Genomic DNA, 15,498 nt, shown 5'->3' on the forward strand with positions numbered 1-15,498 from the left:
ATTTGTCACTGACCATTGATGGACAAGAACTCCTATCAGATGTCTCATCTGTCATGCTGGATGACAGTTCAAATTCGTCACTTACAAAAGAATGCTGGTCTAGCAGATTCACAGGAAAGCTCAGTTTGGAGGGATACCAGTATGGAAAAGATTAAATAGTGAATGGTTACATCATGCATATGCAGAGAAAACTTAATACCAAGTGATTTCTTCATAACATGAAAATGCTTTTCCTTTTTCATGGGGTTAAAAATGATTCTGACTTTAAATCCTGAAGAAATGTGTTAAACTAATCTGGTAATAGCTGAATAGAGACAGAAAAACAAAGTGATTGAAACTTGATACCTTCTAATCAAACATGATTCCCACCTCATTTGAATTGATTTTCTAGAAAGGAATTTGGCATTTTAGAATCCAGAGATTTAACTGAAGTTGAAACGGGTTACTTGGAGACTGGGGAGGACAGGACATAAAGAGGGTCTGAATGCTGATCAAGCTGAGATTCATTTGGAAATTCATCCAGCACACTCACAATCCAAGGATTTCCCATACTCAGTACAGTTTAAGGAGTGTTGGAGTACAGGTGGAGTAGATTTGGGAAGCCATGTTCCCTTTAGGTGATTCTACTCTCCGGTTAGGAATGGTTTGTGCAATGGTGATCACATGATCCAAACTGAGGAAAGGATGCATTTTGTCCTTAGGTCTATATGATCCTATTGTCCTGCTTTCTGACATGCTAAGCCAGCAGCACAAAGCTGATGTTTTAGGAGGGGAGACTTAAGACAAAAATCTACATGTAGCTATAGATTTTAGATATATATTATATGTAAATTATGTTATTGTATATTATAACATATATATTTATAGTTTATAAATAATATACTGTGGTTACACCTGTATATATTTGTATATATACATATATGTATATGTTGACTTCCCTGAGGCTTTTTAATTCTTAAAGTTTATTTATGATAGGCTCATTTCCATGTGAGCAAGCTGGACTGAATTTTTATTTTTTTACAGTTATGGTTGTGAAATAAGACAAGAATGTATATTAGCCTTCAAATGTTGCACACATTTGACCATCGATATGAACAACTCAAGTTCACATATAGCATCTGTGAGAAATGAGGGGCCAATTTCTTCTTCACTACTATAGAGGAACTAAACCCAACGACAAGAAGCCAGTACGCATTGAGAAGATTGTGCTCAATTAATGCAGCACTATAATTATGAAATATGCCTTTCATTTTGAATTGAATTTATCTCTGAATAAAGTTTATCTGGTCTTAATCATATTCCCTTGAAATGCCACAAAACACAGCAGGGGTTAAAGAATGTGGCCCTTCCTTCTTATCCCAGGTCAACCCTTTCCTTTTAGCATAACTTTAGGCAAACTATTGAACTTTGCTCAGCCTCAATTTCTGAGTTGTTGTGATAATTAAATGGCATAATTAGGTAATTTATTTGGACACTCTGTCTGCTAAGCACTATTCTTCTGCAGAGTCATAATCAGAAATGTGGTTTTCTTGTTTTCTTTTAAGAAAAGTTTGCCTTGTAATAATTACCTTTTGATAGCTGATTTCAGGAAAGAATCACAGAATGTTTATTCTACAGTGAAAGTTGAGAATCCAGAAGTTTTCTGTGGCTATGCACTTGATTTATACTCCCAGACATAGATTTGGATTATCTTGTATTCTGAGGAAACCAACTTCTTAGGGATTGTTTGTTCTGGAAGATGGTGGGTGTTCTGGGTGTTAGAAGCCCATTTGACTTCTAATTTGAAATTGTTGGTCCCTTTGTGAGTTCCCATTATGTCACCTTTCCTATCTCAGTTAGGCTTCACTGGGGCTTCCTGGAAGCAGAGACAGCAGGTACAAACTAAATAGCAATTGCAGGAGGATTCACAATTACAGGAGGATCCATTGAAATTCAGATTGGACTTTGTGGTCTCCTCAGAAAGATTTGGGGAATGCAAGATTGAATGACAACTGAATAATGTAAGTCAGAGATTTCAGGCAGAACAAAGATTATTTTTTGATAAAGAAGTTTGATTAAAGCTTTCTCCTGCATGAGGAAGTCTGTATTATTTTTCCACCAAAGTGATTTCACAATTATTTTTGCTTTGCCTTGGTAAAATGTGAAAACAATTGAGTCATATTCCATTTTAACCCAGGTAGCCTGACTGATATTTTATGAACTGATAACTACCAGGGAAAATACTACCACTTGGAGAAGGTTCTTGAAACTCCAAAACAGTATCTCAACACAGAATTATTGTCCCATGAATAAGTAGTTAATCATCTGCATAGAATCCCCCTGAGAAGAAAAGATTATTTATATTTAAATCAATAAACCACATCTCTTCTATTTTTTATTTAACTAAATATAACAACCAATCTGGTCCATTTACTACAACTACATAGCTTTTTTGCACTACTAGTATAGATAATAAAAAAACATAATCTGTAGTAAAATAGTGTTTAACAGAATCTCAGTCATATACTATTATGGATGAATTGTTATACAAGAGTCTGTTCACCAAACATTTTAAAATGTCATTTGACTTTACCACCTTGCAGTCTAGATTCTGGGCTTTCATAATCTCAATGCCTGAGATCAAGATGACCACTTTAGCAATCCCAGGACAAACATGAATGGATAAAGTTTGATGAGATCACTTATGTCAAGTTCTGTTAATTCTTCCTGTTTGTATTTGGGCATCATGGGCCTTTATTTAATTGTTAGAGTCCTCCACTGATGAAGAATTTCCAATAGTCTTAAGCAGTCTAATTAAATGAATTCATCTCTCCATTCTCTTAAAGTCAAACCTCAACCCCTTTAAGAATATATTCCCATTCTTAGAACTGGGGGTCTGGTTCAGTGTTAAAGTCCTTGCTTACCATGCACCAAGCCTTGGATTCAATCCTCAGCACCAAAAGGAAAAAAATAAATTAATTAATTAAAAAATATATATATTATTCCTTATCCTCTTAACATGAACCTCTTTTGCATTTTACAGTATTTTATGTACTTCCATATCATTCATTGATGCATGTCAGGTGCTGGATACAGAGTAATGGTGGGACCAATGAAATCACTGACATCACAGTAATTACTTTCTGTGCTATCATATATCCATAATACAGTAATCAGACATGATGATTTAACTAATCAGAAAAGCTGTACAGTTATACAAGGACAATCCACATCTGACCTAATAGATCATGTGACTCTAAGAATTATGAGTTAGTTCAGTGATCAAGCAGCAGAGGAACTACCAGACATTTTCATGAGTTGGAAAAAAGACCACTTAGAACCTGCAAAAATAAGAAATTCAGAGGGAATCAGCATCATTAGTTAATGATCACTCATTCACTTGACCACTCCATGGGAAAATCTGCTAGGAGCTTCACATGTTCAAAACACATGTTTCCTATTATGTTTCTTACTATCATTTCTCTGAGAGATGAAAGTTGGAGAATTAGTAATATTCATCATACATGATTATCACAAAATGAAAAGGGGAACCCAAACTAAGCTTTCAGATGCATCAATACCCTCAAGAAGCAGAATGCATTTGGAAGGATCAAGATTTCATACAGGATAGAGGAAACTTTAGTCAGAATTAATAGAATATGGAAATTCACAACTCATACAAAGGTGACAAAGGTAAGGGTCAAATTAAAAACCCAGGTATAAAACTGGGGTGAGGAATTAAGAAAGGGGATATGCATTTTTCATATGAAATTAAGCATGGCACTTCTGACACCAAATTTACAAAATGTTTGGTATTATCTTAGTTTATTTTGGCTTTTTTTTTTTTTTGATACTGGGATTAAATCCAAGGATATTTTACTAGTGTAATTTTGCTATTTTGAACTTTAAAAGTCAACCTTTAAGATGTGAGAGATAAAATTATTTATTTCTGTTTTGCTGATATTAAAAACATTAATTGGAGAATTGATTTTCCCTTCTTTAAATTTTTCATCTTTTGCTGCTTACACACTGAGCAATTGTTCAAGTTCTGGTCTTCCAAGAAGTAGATCCATAGATGGGATTAGATAAGCAAGAAATAAAATTGAGAAAATGTCTGTGATAGATAAAGGGAAGGAAGCAAGATAGTCTTGAGATCACATTGTAGGTCAGGCACCTATAATAACAGAGGAGGACGATAGGAAGATTGGGTAAGAAGTGTCTCAGACTTCAGTTCAATTCTAAGGAAGGGTTTTTTCAGGCTACTGGGGAGTCTCTGAGCTACAGCAGTCCTTAAAGAAATCCTGTGCTTTAGGAATACGCTGACACTAGTACTTTGGTTTTTGCCTGGAAACATTTAGAGAAGTACGGCTTTGATGGAACTCAGTGATAGATCAAGAATGTAGCCACTGGTGCTGTCAATCAACTATGATACCCTCAATAGCATTCCTAGCAGCACATTTTTATCTCAGGCATAGAGATTATGGATAATACATTTAACTTTTATATGACTAGTTTTATAATGAAAAAGTAGGTAATGACAATACCATGCTTCTGAGACTATAGTAAGGATCAATGAGTCAATGTCTACGAACTGGTTAACATAGTGCCTGTCCTATAGAAATCACTGAAAATATTTTAAAAAGCAGTGTATACCTTCGTTTGGAGGGGTTAGTTATAAAATTTTGTCCTATGTCAGGTGCCTTTAAGAAGAGAAAGCAGGTCTTTTCTTGGTTGGGAGCTGTCACAAGGTGAGGGTGATTCTATGATTAGGTACATTAGTAATTTTTATCTAGGAACAGTAGAGGCAATCAGGACTAAGACCATAGCCAACAAAAGAGAAGTAGTTAATTGTATTCTTTGGGAAAGAGAAATCTGTGGTCATTTTGGTGGTTTGTGCAAGGCTAGGTTTTGGTCTTTTGAGAACGGGGTACCATCCGTGCAGCCCTCTTGTATAAACAAGCTATTTCGTGAACTGGGCCCCCAGGAAAAGGGCGTGCAAGCACCGAGGATCCAGCAGCCACAGAGGCGCCTTCGAGGGCCAATATAGGTCAAATGGGAAGTGCTGGGCCCCAGGTTTACCAAGGCTGTTCAGAGATATCTATCTGAGGAATGTGCAGCTGTCCGGAGACCCCATCTATCAAGGACAGGGGAACCTAGCCCTGACCCCTCTCCCTCATAATTCACTCCTTCCCTCCTCCTGCTCCCTCCAGGACCGTTCAGTTTTGGCGGGACCCAATAAGATTCAAATAAAGTGGAGGGACCAAACCAAAGGAGGACAAATATTTAGCTATCTGAATTTTAACCAATAATGTACAGGTCCTTGTGTATGAATGCTGAAAAAGCTCTTAAATAGAGCGCTTTCTCGCCACTCGGGGCCGCTCCCCCCCACCGCCCCCCGTAGCCATTGTATTGGTCTGAGGGGCTGGTTGCGGTCCAGGCTCGAGCTTGCTTTAATAAAACCTCGTTGTGTGATTTGCATTACTGTGTGTTCACTCTGACTCTCTGGGGATTATTTGGAACGGGACCCTAACAGGTCATGTTCAGATATAATAATGAATTATCACAACAAGAATTAGATTGTCTTGTGTTGAAGTTTCCTGATTATTTCTGTTGATTAGTGAGTACCACTGCCAGGCCAGCTACTAGCTGGCAGCTCTTAGGTCAAATTGGTCAAATTGGGGTGGGGTGGGGAGACAATACTGACCTGGATTTAAGAAGAGATCTATGTCAATCAAACTGACATCAAACACAAGAAACACAAAGTAACTGGGAAATCTCCAGATGCCCCGTTAGATTCTGATTTAACGGTATTTTTTTTTAATCTTTTTTGGTTTTGTAAACCACTAAGAATCACTCTCTTCCAGAGTCTATTTCTAAATAATTTAGAGGCTAGTGCTACTGACAGTACGGAGTTCTCAAATAATATGTTTACTCTGAGATATGTAATCAAAGTTGGACTTTGAATTAGAGAAAAAAAAATCTGATACTTAAAACATCCAAGCTCTACCTCAACTTTATTCTGGGTACACATGTCACTCGCTATACAAAATTTTTGGAAACAGGAAAAAAAAAAATCTAGATGACAGATGAAATACCAATTTCTCGCTTAGTTACTGAGCCCATTGAAGTAAAATCAAGTTCCTCTTTGAAATTTAATATCGATTTAAATATTTAATGTAAATTGCCCTTTAAACATATTAGTGTAAAATTTCTGCTCCTGTTTGCCCTCTAGAAGAATAAAAGATAAATAAATTGGTCGATAGTCCTTGATTTTATAACCATTTGGCAGCTAATTCAAAATGCAATCTGTGTCCATTACACTATTCTTCTAAATCCATTCACACCCTTCAAAATGTCACAACTAATCACACTGCACCTCCAACCTCCAGAGAGCACAAACTTCACACCAGTTCAGTTTCTACAGTTATAGGCCCTGTACATTCTAGCATTTAATCAGTCTTTTGGTTAGATACTTTGAAATTTTCCAAACCCAAAACAAAAGAATAATCTGGACAAATAAAAGTTTTTTTACAAAGAATAAAATTTCTATTCAAATGCATTATTTCATTCTACAAGTTTTTTTAACCTTACACCTTTCCTTTCTTTAACTAAATGTCTGAAATTAATGCAAATACATGTTGGATTCTGTTCAGTGACTGCTTCATCTTCTGGATCAACTCAAAAATTGACATCAATATTTATCTAGTCCTTGGTAGGATGGAGTAAATGACAAATGATAATGGACAGATGACTTCAGCAGAGATGGAGTTTGCATAAGTTTCAGGCTGTGTTCCAAATGAAGTACAAAAATAAACTTAACTAGGGACACACCTATAATATTACTATTTGGATTCTTCCATTCCTTCTTTAGCAGGCCCTTAACTGGTCAGAAACATGTATGTGCATACACACACTTACACATGCACGCACACATTTGTATGTTGAGAGAGTATTTAGATCTTAATAATTTTAAGATTTAATGAAAATTCCATTGTTACCAAATTCTTTTTTTAATGTTTTAATATTCATATGTATATATGTTTGTATATACATATATATTTTTATATATAAATATATATTATATATTTATCAATATAATATATATTAATATAATATATAATATATATTTTTATATATTTATTATATATATATATTTAGTTGTAGGTGGACACAATACCTTTATTTTTTTTAAATTTTCCTACTGAAATTTTTATTGTTTTATTTTTGTTGTTGACAAGGCTTAAGGAAATTATCTTTGCCCATAATTCATGTAGCCTGGACTTAGCGACACCAACTTATATTTGAGCCAATTAGTAATAAGGTCAAATTACATTCTTAGGTCTATTTAGTTGATACATGGCACTTCACCAATGACTCTTGTCATATAACCTTTAGCAAGAACTCATAAGTAGTATTGATTATGCCCCAAGAGATGAGTGATGGTAATTCAGATGGGTACCTCTGAAAAGATTTGTCAGTTTCCTATCCCATTCTAGCCAGATTATTTTTAAAACCTTGGGGAAAGACTGAAATTCCCCACCAATCTTAGACTATATGTGAGTTTTTACAACATCAACTGGAAAAATCAAGAATCCCAACATGGCACCCAATAGACCTCCACAGATAATGTCATTGACCAAATGAGCACTGGGAGTCGTTGCAGTAGACAGTTGCTCCTTAATGGGACTTCAAAGACCAAAGAACAGGACATTGCTGAATCCATTGCGGAAAAGAATGGGCACCAAACCTCAATAATACTCTCCAATTCCATGACATTTCAATGCCCTGAAAGCCTGATAAGTGTTTGTGAACTTGTCATGATGCTTGTGGTCTTGAAGCAATGTCTGAACTCTTTCCAATGGAGTGAAAATGGCTTCTGTTGTCCCTGCAAGTACTGCTGCCACACCACAGGTTGCAAACTCTGGGGCACTGACGTGCTTCCGGAGAAGACAAGACAAATTCTCACACAGACCAAACATAAGTGCCAGGGTGGTGGTGTTCTGCATTAATGGCAGAAGAATTCCACCATACAAGTTTCTAAATCCATCCCTCCTCAACTGAAGCACCGCATGGCGGGTTTTGATTCCACAGAGCTGCTGTCAAAACAGTATTTTCTGGATGGGAAACATGATGGCTACCTAGTTGAAAGGTGCGCAGCAGCCACACAAGTAATGCTTCATCTTACCGACATTTGTGATGTGAGGGGAGATGTCTTGTTTTGAAGACACAAGGATTGGTGGTCTCTTTTCATGAGCTTCTGAATCCATCATGTTGCTTAAGATCTTTCCTCTTCATGAAGGATTTTTTTAACCTGTGACACCAGCTGAGCCTGGTGGTGTGAGGGATGATAGCTTTTTGGTAACTTTCCCAGTTTCTTCCATTGTTACTAGTTTGTCAGGTTCTTTCTTCTGGAGGCAATTTTGATAACTAGATTTCCATGGCTGTGGGCGCTGGGCCCCACGCCCAGAGTCACCTTGCCAGCAGGTCTGTGGGGAGAGAACCCAGGAGTCAGTGCCCGCGCAGGCACAGACCTATTTTATTTTTTATGTGGTGCTGATGAGTTTTGAACCCAGGGCCTCACGCATGCTAGGCAAGTACTCTAGCACAACCCCAGTCCCCCAAATTCTTTATTGTTTAACATTTTAACCTTAAACTATACTTTCTGTGACTCCTGCTGAATTAGGTAAATATAAGAAATTCTGACGTAGGTCCTTAAAGGAGGCTTTGGAGATCAGTCCTTGTCTGATCAATGCTTCAATCTGCCTTCTCCATATATGGCTCTGCTTAAATATTACATGTCCCTTTCCCCCTATTTCCCAGACAGTGCATATAAAGCAATCAAAAACTGAAAAACTATAATTTCATCTCAAATAAATCCCAAAATGTTAACTATTGTATTGTCCAAATTCAAAAGAGGTATTCTTAGGAAAAGATAGAAATATCAACTTTGAATTGGAAGAACGTGTTGGTTAAAACAACAAAAATTTATTCTGATAATTTATCGTATGTAGGTAAGATGGAATATAAAGATTAAAAGGAGAAAGTCTGTGCCCACCAAAAATGTAGGATATGCTAAAGAAGATTAAAAATAGACCCATAGGCCATAGGACATTTTAAATGGCATAGACAAGAAACAAATCACTATGGAGATGCAAAGCAGAGAGGAGTCACACTGAGTGGGGGCACTGGGAACAATTTCAGTGAAAAATGGATATTTGAGATGAACGTTCAAAAACAGATAGAATTCTGATATGTGGGCAAAAGTGATAAGTACAAATCCCAGATGGAGCAAATCCTCCCTACTTTATTTCTACCACACCCAAGACTCGGGGAATTCTGGTATCACAAGTCTTCCAGGATGTTCCATCACCCCTAGGTTCAGGAAAACCAATAGAAGTCTAATATGATTCTGTAAATTTAAAGGAAAGAGAAAAAAAAAAACCTCATAATATGATCGTCACTGTTTTAAAGTAAAAGATATGCCTATGTCCATGTAGGTAGTAAGAAACAGAACAGAAAATAGATCCTGTTTTCAGAATTCTTTCAAGGGTGCTTGCATGAAGATGCAGCATATTTAGGTTTGTCATAGGCAGGGTTGTAAACAGATTGTGAGAACCACTGGACTAGGTAAATTTCAGGCTCTCAGTTTTTTCCCTCTCTCTTCTTCCCACTTTCCCTCTCCCCTTTGATTAGTTATGTAATTTATTTCTTCTAATCTATTTTGATTTTTTTCAGTTTTTTTTTGACAACTAACTTTATTTATTATTTTGAGTATAGGATTAAGCCTTCCTCTTTGCATACTGCCATCCTATCTCAAACACTAATCAGTTGGATAGGTTCCTTGGAGACCCAGTGGTGAATTCAGTAAGGAGGGAAGAGGGATAATAACACTGGAGGGATGAATTTGCCTTGACATTCTCTTTTCTCTATGTTCTCTAACTTGTTAATTCATCATGAGATTTTATCTGAAATCGTTACCTCTCTACTGCTTCATATTCTCAGTGTCGTCACTGGACTTTAATTAGTCATCATAATTTCTTCTGTTTTTAAAAATCATTTTTTGGTACTGGGGATTGAACCCAGAACCTCATGTGCGAGCACTCTACCACTGAGCTGCACCCCAGTCCTTTTTTCTTTTCTTCATTTTGAGATAGTCTGATTACATTGCCAGGCTGGTTTCAAACTTTTGATCCTCCTACTTCAACCTCCCTAGAAGTTAGGATTGCTGGCCTACACCACTATGCCTGGCTCAATTTAGAGCCTAATCTAATAAAATGATTGATAAATTCATTAGCACTGAGTTTCAAAAACTTGAGAAAGTGAAATGTAAACACTTTGATGGAGTATTTTAGTTTTTTTTTTTTTTTTTTTTTTTTTTTTTCTTTTGTGGTATTGGGGATTGAACCCAGTGTGATGGACTGACAGATCTGACTCCATGAGAATGTTATAGGCCAGACTCTAAGGGAAATGACTAAACAGACTCCATTTTGCTCTGAGACTGCATGTTATGTAGAAAATAAGCTTCTCCCATAGGAACACCCCGCCTCTGTGCCCATCATCAGTTACTTGGTATGAAATGTTTAATACTATACAATGGCAATTCCTATGTAGTAAAAAATTGCTCTCTTTTGATCTCTATTGCTCTTAACCAATGTACCACGTAAATGGTAATTGTGTGAATATTAGTAACCGTTCTTTAGTTTATACCTAGGTAAGGGTCATTTTGACCCACTTCCCCCTCTGTTGATGATCTCATGATGCTAGTTTGTAATTTTGAATCATAGCAACAGACACTGATGATTGATGTGATTTTTGGTATAAGTACCCCTACAACCCTGTGGTCGGGGCTGTTCTCCCAATAGCCATTTTTTGGGGCATTGTATGAGACAGTCAGCCAGCCAGCTTAATAAAGACTCTCAAATTTGGACTTCTCAGTGGTGATCAGTCTGTTCTTAAGTTGCACCCCATAACACCCAGGACCTTGTACATGAGAGGCAAGTACTCTACCAACTGAGCTATAGCCCCAGTCCCATATTTTAGTTTCTTAAAGTAAAATTATTCGCACTAATTGGGAACATGTTCCCATGGTGAAATCTCCACTAAGGTGAGAGGAAAGAAAGTTTTACAGAGATAGAGGTCTTGCTAAAAACTCACAAACAAGAGAATTTAATAACTTAAGAATAAGATAATTATAACCTAAAACAAACACACACAAAAAAAAAAAGAAAAAAAAACTACATCTGAAAAATTCTAGGGCAGATTTTTGTTAATTATTTATTGTAGTTTCATCTCTAAATATAACTTCTCTCAATTTTGTTTCTACTCCAAAAATAACTGAGGTTTTAACTAGATGTTTGATGCACTCTTTTAAAATATAAGTGAAATTAAATCAGAATCTCTCACTCAGTTAAGACATCCTTGTAAAAAAATTTAAGTAACTTTGTCCATGCACCCAAGAAGTTGTATACTTTTTAATTAATCAAATATCCCTTCAATGTTTAAAAACATGTTTGAATAGGTACATGTGTTTTACTATTTTGAAATTAAAGGGTCAAGAAGTCAGAGAAAATTTTTACAGTATAGTATTTTTAGAGTTCAGTAAATTTTCATGTCTTTTAAAAAAGTTTCACAAAATCTGCCACATTTTATGAAATTTCATTTAAAAAACTCATTTTAAAATGGGTTATTAAAATGCATATATGTATATATTACAGTCATTTTATTACATGTCACTAATTAATACACATATAAATTTATCAGATTATTTGGTCACCAGCCCTTCATAAAAATTAATGAGCTTAAAAATATTAATTAATAGATGAGGTAAAAGTATTGGTGAGGATGTTTTAGTCATCCATAGAAGAAACAACAGGGAGTTTTAACCACTATAAGGTGGTAAGGACAGGGTCAGACTGGCTTTCTCCTCACAGTTGGTTTCGTGTATGAGGGGACTTATGGAATCTATTTTCATTTTCAAATGTGGAAATAGATAGGAGATTCTCTGGTCCTCCAAACTACTGAACAACTGTGCTGTACTCTGCTCTCATCCCTACCTATGGCTAGGGGAATTTAAAGCTGTTACCCGCTTTAGAGCAGAAACATCCCCAAAAAGTTCATGTGTTGAAGGATTGGTCCCCAGGTCAGCAATGTACAGAGGGAGAACTTTGGAGAAGTAAATAGATAATGAGGGCTCTGACCTTATCAGTGGATTAATCCATTGATAGCCAAATGGGATGTTGTGGAAACTATAGATAGGTGGAGAACGATTGAAGGAATTAAGTCACTGGGGACATGCCCTTGGGGCTGTATCTGTTCCTCCCTCACATCCTGCTCCCTGACTGCCCTGAGCTGAGCAGCTTTCTTTTGCCATGGCTTCCATCATGGTTTTCTGCCTCAACTAAGGCCAAAGAAACAGAACTAGCTGACCATGGAATGAAACTTGCAAGAGCGAACCAAAACCAACATCTCCTTCCTTAGATTGTTGATGTCAGGTATTTTGGTCATGGTGTTGAAAATCTTACACATCCACCTCTGACCATGTACTGTGTAATGGGGATGAAGTTGGTTCAGTAAATCAAGATTCTTGTAGAACTAGATGGAAGTTAAAGCTGAGATGTAGTTGTGAGGTATGTGACATGGATCCAGGGTTGGTGATCCCATTTCTATGGCATACAGTGTGGGTGTCTTCAGAAGAGGGAGTTGAGGGAAGGTGGTAAGAGGTGGAAACCAAAGGAAGCAAGGACAGGAGAAATGGACAGGAGAAAAGGGCGTTATCTTGGACTCTGGGCTAGAGGCCAGGGAACTCTGGAAAACATGGAAAGTTTCTGAATGTAGCAAGCAAGATTTCTTTCTACTTTGACTTTGTTTATAACTAGACTCATTTGTAACCCAAACTTATGAGCAGCTTCAACAAGTGAATGTGTCTTGAAAATGCACCCGAGAGTGTAACAATCATCTGTAATGAATTAGTCTCATGATTAACTAACTTATTAGTAAACAAAACACCTTAAATTTTTATAAAAAGTTATTAAACAGTGACTGGGTTTCATTTTGAAATTACTTTCCCTTGAAAAGTGTTCACCATTATAATTACAAAGGATTTATAGTAATAATGAGAACTACTATATGTTGTATGCTTAATATTGAGACAATCCTTACAATATTTCATATACCTTACTTTTAATCCTCACAACAACCTGGTGAAATAGATCTATCATTTTTTTTTCAGGTGTTTTGAATTCATAGCAGTACAAGTCACATTTTGCTGGTGTACAGTTTTATGACCTTTGACAAATGTATAAAGACATATAATTGTAGTCCAGTCAGACGTCACATTATTCACAAACAGTTCTCCCATGCCGGTTTGGAGTCAACTCTCTCTCCTCACTGATGGCTCATGATAACTTGCTTGTTTTGTTTCCTTAAGCTAAGCTTTTGCCTTTTGCATTTTGCATGATACATTTCACACTCATCCATACTGTTGCACATACCCATGGATATATCAGCAATTTTAAAAAAAGTTTTTAATAATATTAAATGACATAAAACACCACAGTTTGTTCATTTATAAGTTAATGAACATCCGAATTGTCTAATTAACTTTGTAATTGTTAGACTTGGTTATTATGAATAAAACCACACTAAGAATTTGTGTTGAATTTTTTTTGTATGGATATATATATATATATATATTGAAATGTTGTCATTTCTCTTGAGATATCACATATATAAATCGGATCCCTGAATTGAATAGCAGGTGCATACTTCATTTAAAAAAAAAAAGAAACCATAAAATTTTTAGGTTAGTGAGTAGTATAGTTATCAAAGTAATAGGAGAATTTGAATTTGAACAAAAGTAGTCCAACCCTAGGTTTTACATGATTTTAACGACCATGTCAACATCTGTGAGCTAAATATATCATTGTAAAGAATAATTAGGAAAAACAAGGTTATGTTTTGCTTTTTTATACTGATTACTCTTTTTCATCTGATTATACACTATAAATATGACTATTAAAAAAAAAAAAAAGGCTACCAGGGAGCAGTTTGTTCTTCTGTGGCAGGTGCTGCTGCTCTAGGTAAATTTCTTTTTTAACAAGGATTGGTTCCTTAAAGCAGAAAGACTTTTTTGAATCCTCCTAAAATCTGGACTTAAACATCTCTTATGATCAAAGGTGAAACACAGAAATGTGCACGTGCACAAATGTACAGAAAGACTCCTTTCTGTGAAATAGTCCTAGTGTTTATCCACTCCATGACAAGAATAATAAAGACAAGAATCATTCCTGCGTGTGTTTGGATTCAAATTCCTTGAATCAGAAACAGGAGAACCAGTATCTTTTGCATGGTTACTGAGTAAATCTATAATAGGATTGACATGAAAGTGAATATTTGTGCTCACTTCCCCAAGTTGCTCTTCATATTCAAAATTCTTTTATAGTTACTTCTTTTATGAAATTCAGCATTAGTCCATCCAATAAATACTTATTAGTTTCTACTAATGAAGCCAGAATTGGGGACAGGCAGTTAGTGTAGAAATAGCAGATCAAGTCAAATCGAGGAAATGGAGGTCATGAAAGCCATCTGCATCTGGAAGTTGGAGACTGCCCCTGGGAGAATGGAAAGTCAAGGATCTCTGGAGACCATTGATTACCAAATTTACCTGCCCTTGTCAAGGACTACAGGCAGGGAGCTGCTAATTAATGCCCCCTGGGCCCTTGCCTGCCTGAATCACTTTGGCCCTGTCTGCAGCTCACCTTTTTTGCCCTGTCACTGGCAACTCCTGGGTCTAGTCACATAGGCAGGAAGGATAGATAAGGGGGAGAGAACAGAACTAGGGAAACCCTAACCTATAAAAGATGTAGGGCATGCTCACTTCTTGGATTCTAGAACATCAACCATGGCCCCCTTCTCCCTCCCGGGAGAAGTCTGTATTATTACTACTTTTAAATAGAACCTGCTTAATATGCTTGCCTTGGTGTGCTTCTCTAGTGTTCAGACTTCAACATTAGAAGCAGAACTCAACACTGGTAAATGGCTGTATCACTAATATGACATTAACTTTTGACTATTTTGAAAAAAATTCTACCACCACCACCACCACCACCACCATCTCCTGATAATTTTGAGTCAGTAATCCAAATATCAGCACCATAATAATTATTACCTATTCCTGAGACTGTCATTTCCAGGGAGAGCTTTTTCAACTTCATAATAATTGCCACAAAACTCCTGAGTTCTCTTCTTTTTCTGATCACACATAATCTCAATCCAACCTATTATATGATAATCTAGCTTGTTTATTGCTCAAAAAATCCATCCTAGATCTTTCAATTGGTACAAGTTCTGCTTTAAAATAAACTTTGACCTTGCCTTAGGAAATATTTTGAAAAGGCAAAAATTGCTACTCTCAGTTTTCAAATTCTTTTTTTAATATTCCTTTCCTTTTTCCTATTATTCTTATCATTTATCCATTGCCTTGCAACCAGATTTTGGCTCATGGATACTATGAAAAATTAA

General features: G+C 36.2%; 1 pseudogene; it reads right to left on the minus strand.

Annotated features, from left to right (window-relative positions):
* Window positions 1-7,359: 7,359 nt before the first annotated feature.
* LOC124962710 (mitochondrial nicotinamide adenine dinucleotide transporter SLC25A51-like) lies at window positions 7,360-8,249 on the minus strand (annotated as a pseudogene).
* Between the last annotated feature and the right edge of the window lie 7,249 nt (window positions 8,250-15,498).

Source organism: Sciurus carolinensis, chromosome 13 (assembly GCF_902686445.1).
Source record: "Sciurus carolinensis chromosome 13, mSciCar1.2, whole genome shotgun sequence".
Lineage (NCBI taxonomy): Eukaryota > Metazoa > Chordata > Mammalia > Rodentia > Sciuridae > Sciurus > Sciurus carolinensis.